Source organism: Patella vulgata, chromosome 9 (genome assembly GCF_932274485.2).
Source record: "Patella vulgata chromosome 9, xgPatVulg1.2, whole genome shotgun sequence".
NCBI lineage: Eukaryota > Metazoa > Mollusca > Gastropoda > Patellidae > Patella > Patella vulgata.
The window spans coordinates 31,922,930-31,932,089 of record NC_065887.2 but is presented as its reverse complement, the minus strand read 5'-3'; positions in this window follow the sequence as shown (position 1 = coordinate 31,932,089).

The following is a 9,160-nucleotide window of genomic DNA, read 5'->3' as shown; positions in this document are numbered from 1 at the left end:
AACGTTCCTGTTCGTGCTGTCAAGAACTAGCTAAAGAAAGAAAACCAGTGGTCTTCATTTGTCCACGAAGAAACAATCCCAGGGCTTTCCGTGCTATCGCCATACATATGACCTTTGTTAAGTCATGTATGTGCCGACCCTGCTCTACAGTTATCAACCTACAAGCGTCTGAGAGACTCGTCGATTCCATGTAAATCTAACTTCTATTTTTTCCAACAAGAACTGTGATAAATTGACTGTGATGGATGTATTGTGTTTGGTTAAACTGTCTCTATATCCCTCTTTGAATTTATAGGTTATTTTAACTAAATTATCCTGTTAACCTAAGATAGTTTTCACTAATTCCCGGAAAAGCAATCTACGCATCTCAAGCGCATCTCTACAAATCCATCGAAACTCGAGTTGCGACTTTTTCAGCCATTTGACGTCACAATGCATGCCAGTATCAAAATAACTTTCAATCAAAAAGTCGCTTATGAATATGACTACAATTGCCATAAGTTGGTTTGTGGACTGATAAAGCGGACATGTAATTTCGCTGGTCCGGAGTTATACAAACTGATTTCATTGGGGTTTTTTATAATATAAATACGTGCGCATTTTTATATCATCGCTTACGGTTTTTTAATGTTTAATTTAATCTGTAAATATTTTTATTCACTTTTCTTATACTTTCAGCTCTTTAAATTTTCTATAATCATCGTTTTTATTCACGTGCTTTGTATATGTACATCATAATCAATTTATAGTTAAAGTATATAAATGTGTGATTTTTTATAGTCATGAAATGTAATAAATCTTTAGTAGATTTGTATACTTGTAAATTGTTTGTTCTTTAATATTTCTTCTTTTTTTTCTTTTCTTTCTATGTAGTTTCATTTTTCTTAAATATTTAAATATGTTTTCAAAAATATGGGTCTAAAATTCCAGTTCGCCCAACTTATTTCTATGCTTAATTCTTATTACGTTTTTAGTATTTTTTATAAAATTATTTAATTTCTATACCTTTCTTAAACATTTTAGCTCTTTTTTTTAAAAAATGATCTATGTTGTGTTTTTTAAACAAAATAGTACATTTTTGCTATTTTAAAAGGGTTTTAACTTAGCTGAGTCTGTAATATTTCTAAAATGATTAAATGTGCATTATTTTCCATAAATAGTAAAATTTTGCAAGTTTATTAATAATATAAACTCTTTATTGGTAAAATGGTTGTGTTGGCCCTGTAAATATATTGTCCTTTCTTTAATGGACGTTTTAGTTTGAGGTATATATACCTATATTTGTCCTTATATTAACATTTTAAATGTTGTGGTTGTACCAAATGTATAATTGTGCATGCTTTAAAATTAGTATAACTGCACATAAGCATAATTTGATTTTATTATAAAATGATTTATAACTACATATTTACTACTTTTTAAATAAAATACATAACCAGCCTTTTATCTTATTGTCTAAGAGAATTTCCGCATTAGTTTACATCTTGTGTAGATCCAGTGTTTAATGAAATTTTTCCTATGGTTGATCCGTATCAACAAAGAAACCATTTATTTTACCGACTGAAGTAAAGAGCGTTAAAAGCTACATGGACGATTTTCACGTCACTGATGATTCCTGTGAGGACTATGAGTTGTTGTATAAGACATGATATCATTTCGAAACTAATTTTTGTAATACAGTGAGGTCAAATACAAGTAAGACTATGACCAGAAACCAAACATGACGTCCTTGCCGCCATCTTGGAATAGGTACGTCATATCAAAAATCGATCAATGTCCAAAGGAATAAGCATGTCGAGTTTCAGGTCGATAGTATTTGAATTGGCGAATACGTGGACTTTTTTTCGGATAGCTGGATCGCACCCTAGACCGAATAGAAACAAAAACTGTTTAGGTCTAATGTTTGTTCAGTATACACAGATCTTCTTAATTAATTGGTATGGTCATAAATATAATTTAATCCTTATATTATTAAAACGTCATATAATTCCACTGCCTACACCACACAGAATACAAATAGTCATCCAAGTGTAAAACTATATGAACACGGTCTTTATTGATCAAATTGTATTTATATTCATTTCTGATCTATAAATTGCATATTATGTAGTCTATGTAGAATGTACCTGTGTCTGCTTTGCACAATTTAAGGTCACTCAAAGATGTAAATTTATTACGCTGGATGAGTAGTGACCCCGAATTCTGAAATCGTTTTGAGCGAGGTAAGACGGGTACCCTTTCCAAAGAACACCAAACCACATTGAATGAATGAAAATAAACATTTGTCAGAGCAGTCGTTCCGACTTAAAAATTTAAATGGACAACATTTTATCAGATAAATGTGACGTATTTTTGTCTTTGTGTGTAGAGAAACTGGAATCTACGGAACCGTTATAAAAATGCGACATTGAATTTAACATTGAAGCCATTTGAGCAAAGATCTGTGGTTTGATTCCATAAATACAACGATTATTTATAGTTGTCTCCCCTAAAACACGATGACTTTTATTCGGACGTAATCGTAATACAAGTCAATAGTAAATGGTAGAAAACGCAGTAATATTTGCTTTGGACTGTAAACAGATGGCCAATGAATGTCCAGGGTTACGGACAGGGCGTTCTGGCCCCGAATGGGCCCGGGAGGACGGGCCCCGTACCGCGCGCCGTAGGCGCGCAGCTGGTAGGGGGATTTGGACGGGGTTCTCCCCCCAGAAAAATTTTGAAATTTGACAACGGGAAACGCGTTTTGCAAGCACTTCTGGGAGAAATCTACTCAGGGGGGCCCGCTTATACGGGTGGACTTATTGTTTAATGGGGCCCTGCCAGCACGCCACTGGTTACGGATAAAGATTCAATCCTGGTGTAGGGAGGCGATGTAGGGCAAGAGGGCTTTATACAGCCTATCGTTCTCTCTCACTTCTACAGTGCTCATAAAATCTTGTGAAGGCCAAACAGTGCCTGTATAACAGCTGTGGCATTGTGTACTGACCCTACCGACGTTCAATAGCCGTTGAGTGTGGTCATCCTCCTTCCATTACGTATAAACACGATAGATGATACGATAGATGATAGTGTAATTAATTGGAGGCGTCGTAAGTGGAGCCTATAGATGAAACATCTAACCCATCATTGCCCAAACTGGCTTTAAGTAGTGATGGATGTCATGCACAATACAGGGCATGGTGATTAAACTTCTCATTTACATTGAAATATTAAATAGCATCATAATTAATTTCAGAATCTTAGCTCTAATGACAGTGATTTAATAATCAAAATAATATCTTAAAAGATAGTTTCGATTTCTGCGGTTTAGTCCAAAACGCCGCCTCATTTGGCAATTGGCGACACGTGTCGTGTACAAGAACAATTTTATGCGCATGCGCAAATCTATGATTCAAAGTCAAGATGGGGTAGCATTTGATCTGTCAAAATCAGACTTTATAGCATATTCCAATTAAAAGAGAAAAAAAGCAACATTGCTCGACGTTTCGATGATGACTTAGTCGTCTTTATTTACCAGAACCTGGCAGTAAATCAAAATTTCAAAAATTTTCTTTAATTCGGGTGTTGTGACCGAATGTTCAAGTGCATGCGTTTTAGATCACAAGGTTTGTCTTTGAGTAAAGTGACCTTGTGTCGAACCTACAACAAAATTGTACGGGACACAGAGTTTGGTCGCCTGCCTTACCTCGTGGGTTTTCTCCGGGCAAAGCCCAGCTTAGGCATGGGCCTGAGGGGCCCAGACCCAGTGCCCCGCGGTTTTGGGGAACCCGCGGTTCATGGCAAAAAGAGAAAAAAATTCAAATTCCAGATGAAAGTTTCACGGTAATCGATCTAGCGGCGCGAGGGTGGAGACTGAGCTATCCCTCAACCTTCTCTGTGAAGTTCCACTCGGTGATCGGTCTAGGCTTCTAGACTTGTATGTCATTCGGAACTGAATAGATTTCGTATGTGATCAGATATTATGTAATTATTCTTGTATTACAGGCCGTTTAATTGTGTGTTACGCATGCGTGCCATTCAAAAGGGGCCCCACGACTGCAGTCAAGCCCAGGGCCCCGCTCCGGTTAAGCTTGGCTTGGTCTCCGGACCTTTCGGTTTCTCCCGTTAATACGTGCAAGCGAATTATTGAAATAAAATGGTACCATAATATGTCATTCCCGAAATGACCAAGTTTATTTTGTGCTGACGTCGAACCCCATCTCTCTCTCACAAGCGAAAATGAAAGAGAAAAGATTTATCTATACCTATAAATAACTCGCACTGAACTTCCTAGAGAATTCGGAGTCTGACTCCATTTGTACAAAGTATACGTAGCTAAAACACTTTTGTACTTTTTATCCTGCCTTTTCAATGTCTAATATACCAGGCCACAGCCAGTTAAAATATTTTCATTTGCGTATTCATAGGAAAGGTTTCTGTACCCGTCACTTTAATATGTGTGACGTGGGAAGTAACCTTGACATTTGCGGACGACTCTTTGATCTTGTCAGAGTATTTAAACCGTTTGAAGAATGAACGGAGAGGGCGTTTGGTTAGGTAATCAATATGTCACCTAGTTTTTTTCAGTGGGCACCCAATTTATTTGTTCGGTCGATTAATACAATTGGAAAATGGTCCATGAATCTGTTACTTCCATGTTTGAATCCCATGATGAATTGATACGAGATTTTTTAAATACAAACCATATGGATGCCTCTTGTTCCTTGTTAATGTTCAAAATACCACCAACATATCTGAACATAACGAACCGAAATACTATAAAAAGCGTGTTGGTTATATAATATAGATATAAAACAACCAACAAACATTTAAAAATGTGAACCACATATCCAAAGTAATAAGATACCTCGACTAACTTAAAATACAAATGTATTATAGTTCACCGGTAACCGGTTGCTTGTCTGATCTTCGCTGGTATATACTTTTAATCAACCACAATATTACTGCTAGGAGGTCTTAATTCCCAAAGTTCTACTGGACATGAATTTCTAATACCACTTACAAACCAGGGTGCATTCCTGGTGTTAGCCAAGAGAGTTCCTCGGGATTTTCATAATATGGTTGTAAGTGGTCTAAGAAGGACGGGGACCTTGGCGAGGACAATTGTTCAGTCGTAGATCCACCCTACCTGCAGAGAAGTGACTCTGACACAGTCAATAGCCATGATACCCATTTATGACGTTATCTAAACGTCACAGGTCATGAGGTCAACGCACTACTTTTTCTACCTGAAACTCAGCTTGTAAACAAACAAACGAAAGTAAAATGACTTCGACGAACAGAAAACCTGCGTGCGTCGTATCAGGGTTGTCCTTGCAATAACACGGACACAACTCATTTATTTCGATTGAATAATAAATCCCCGGAAGAAAATGGTATTTTAACAGAATTAGCAAGATTTATCGGACATTTGACACACGTGGGAGAAATCAAAACTGTCAGAAAAAACAGCGTTCACTAATATACGGTTCGGATGGTGATAAAAATCGAGATGCTGTGTACGTGGGCATAAACGTGAATTATAAGCTTTGGTAGTTAGATTTAGAAGAGGATTAGGCGGAAACGACCCAGTCCGGACACAATTTCCTTCATCGCATACTGCATGGTGCACGCCTTTCTTTATTATACCGGTTGGGCCAGATAAAAAAGGGGTAAACCGCCTCAATTGTTAGGAAACTTCCTTAAAACGGTAATCAGTTGATAAGTAAAGGTTGAGAACCCACCTTATTATCAAGTTACCCCCTTTTATGTTTCTATAATCCGTCTCCAAAGGTTCATTTAAACTGAGCGCGAACGCGACCACCATCATCAATGTGACCATTGATCACTGCGACGTTTCACGCAAATCATCGACAATAAGTGCATACATTCGCAGATGAAACTGACGAAATGACAATTTTTATCAGCATGCCTTTGTACTCGCCATCTGATTGGCTAATCAAATCGTTCGCTTGAACTGTTCCAAAAAATTCGCTCTGGCGGGCGATCTCCGTTGTTTTCCGCGCGATCAAAAATTCGGCCGCGTTCAGTATAAACGACTTAATTCGAATAGTAGATCAGGGGCGGATCAAGGAATTTTGAAAAGGGGGGGCGCCGCAAAATGAGGGCACTGACCGCGGAGACGGGGCACGCCGCTGAGAGGGGATTTTTTTTTCTTAGGAGGGGGGGGGGGGGGTCCCCCAAGAAAATTATCCGTCATTTCCTTGCATCTGTAGCCATACTTTCGTCTAAGTAAACGTTCGGAAATCGTTGAAAAAGAGCCTTAAAATCACTTCACTGTCCACCGAGAAACAATGCTACATCAAGTTACACTCATGCGCGTCGGTGATAGGCATGAGTGTATACGCCGCCCATTCCACAAGATGTCTGTCTATAGTCACTCTATAGGATTAGGGCACCGTAAGCTAAACAACAAGAATTCGTTTGCAAGTGGAAGCATTAATTAGACCAGACTGGTGTGTTTGAATCGATGGTTTGAGTCATTTGGGATCCCTGCAACGGGTTGGGAACGGACATATTTGGGTCTGAGAAAGGGCACTTTCAGCAGTAAAAGGGCACTGTCGAAAATTAGGGGGGGGGGGGGCGCCGCCTCTGTAGATAATCAATCAAATACGAGCACCTCGCTTGTGGTCTTGGTCGCTTTCTCGCTCAGAATGATTCCCACACATCATTAAATTTAACTCACTCGCTATAATAAATACCTAAGCGAGACACAGAATAACAATTGTTTGTTTAATGTGGACAGTTAGGTGAGATAGCCGCACGTGCTGCTGTATAGAAAACATGTCATGTAGCTAATTCTAAACTTCTACGCGAGACAGAAAAGAGAGAAATGGGTTTTTAACGTCCATTTGACACAAATTGAGTCATATCCGGAAAAACATGTGGTTCAATTTTATTTCAAAAATTCGATTGCGCGTAGGGGTCTTTTAACAGTGTGTGGGGGGCCGTAGCACCCGGACCGGAAGGCCTTGTGATATAAAGCGCACGCGTTGATCATTTGATTACTCTGCCACTCGACCACCCTTCAACCTAAGAGGGGTCCCTGGCAACTAAGCTAACAAGTTCGACTCCGGCTGGTTTCCAAAGAGCTTCATCAAGTTCCTCTCATGAACGATGTGTAAATATCTCTGAAATTTGAATGGTCCGAAAGGGTCGTTTTCTCGACTCGGGGACTAACCCAAACTTTCGCTACCGCTAATGCTTTGAGTATGTTTCTATGAAAGTCTTTGTCAAATTCATCCAGCTATAGTTTCCCAAACGAATGAGAAATAAAACTTCAAATTAACTTTTCATAAGAACAGCGACGAGAGGATAAGAATATCGCGCTTACGGTGCTGCAGCACGGGGTGAAAAGGCGTGGTGAAAATTAAGATTTTAAATTTCTGTTTTCGGTCCCTGATCTGACTGTGTTTTAAATTGAACTAGGATGGGATAAATCAGCAAAACATAAACAAAATTAAGATTGTTTGCTGCAGATATGTTTCATGAAATGATCCAGAAAATAAGGCAGGAACTTTACTCGATTTCGATTTCGCCAAATTCATATACTGGTTTCGGATCAATTGTGCTTCACTTTTATGAAATAGTTTACGAAAAACAATTGCTGTGGAAGGCTCTTACGACCATTTTATAATACCCGTCACTTTAATATGTGTGACGTGGGAAGTAACCTTGACATTTGCGGACGACTCTTTGATCTTGTCGGAGTATTTAAACCGTTTGAAGAACGAAAGGAGAGGGCGTTTGGTTAGGTAATCAATAGGTCACCTAGTTTTTCAGAGGGCACCCAATTTATTTGTTCGGTCGATGAATACAGAGGGAAATTGGTCCATGAATCTGTTACTTCCGGGTTTGAATCCCATGAAGAATCGATAAACGATTTTTTGATACAAGCCATATGGATGACCCTTGTTCCTTGTTAATGTTCAAATTACTTCCAGCATATCTGAATGCGAAGCCCGACAATTACATCCCAAAGTAAACGAAACAGTAAAAAAGCTCTTTAGTTACCAATAAATACAAAATACGTGTTTCTGACTAACTTCAGATACAAATCCACCTAAAATATTGCCCCAGTCGACACACGTTTTCGCTATAACGATCACACTTTGAAACGTCGCTTCGTAACCCATTGATATGGTCTGCACAAAAGACTTTGACTCGTGGCTGCCATATGTTGGAAATCGCTTTACGAAAGAGCATTTTGTGACCTTGTAGTTCGAAGGTCGGATTATCTGTATCCTTCCAGAAAACATTAAAACATTCAAAACTATTTTGTTTATCACAACATTCAAAACTATTTTGTCTATCACAAGTCGTTTTATATTCAAAGCAGCCTATTGTCATTTTTCAAACAATATCTCATTTCCGGCTTAATCCAAGTTAAAATATACTCTAAACATTGATTATTTAACAAAATATTTTACCCAACACGTATAGGTGGCGCCGGATTATTTATATCTTCTACAGAGAATGACGAATACTGCAAAGTGTTCAATTCATGATGTCTTTGTAAAAACTGAACTTATTTGAATCATTTTTGGGCTGATATTCGGGGTGCGTGTCGCCGGCGTCCCCCGGCACCTCCCCACCGCCACTATTCTCACCGGCCTACGATCAAGCTAATACAATATAACAAAATGTGAAGCAACTATATATATGATAACCCTATTGTGTCATAGGCCTTTGATCTTCTTGTTGCCATGTATGGTTTAAGTTGTGTTGTATTGTTGTCTATTATATATAGTTTCTTCACATTTTGTGATATTGTATTAGTTTGATAACGTTGAGGGAATACTCTTCGGGATATCGCCTAAATAAATCAGTAGCTGTTGCCCATTAGTATGTGTTATAGTTTATTAGTCGGTCAATTAGTTTAAATCCAAAATGTCGTCATAATTAACCAGAATTAGTTACAGGTGTTGTACCCGAGGCGGAGTATGCTTATATTTTCTTAAACACCCGATGTCTCTTCTCATTTATTTAAGAAGTTCACAATATTATTTTTTATCGTGCTTTTGTATTTTATCCTGCGCCCTATGCACCAGAAATAATGCAACGCATGAGTTTGTTTACAAGGTAAATATCGGCTAATCTGTCGCTCATAAAGGATGCGATTATGAAAAAAAAACAGCCCGGGGCCCGGTTTCGTGGT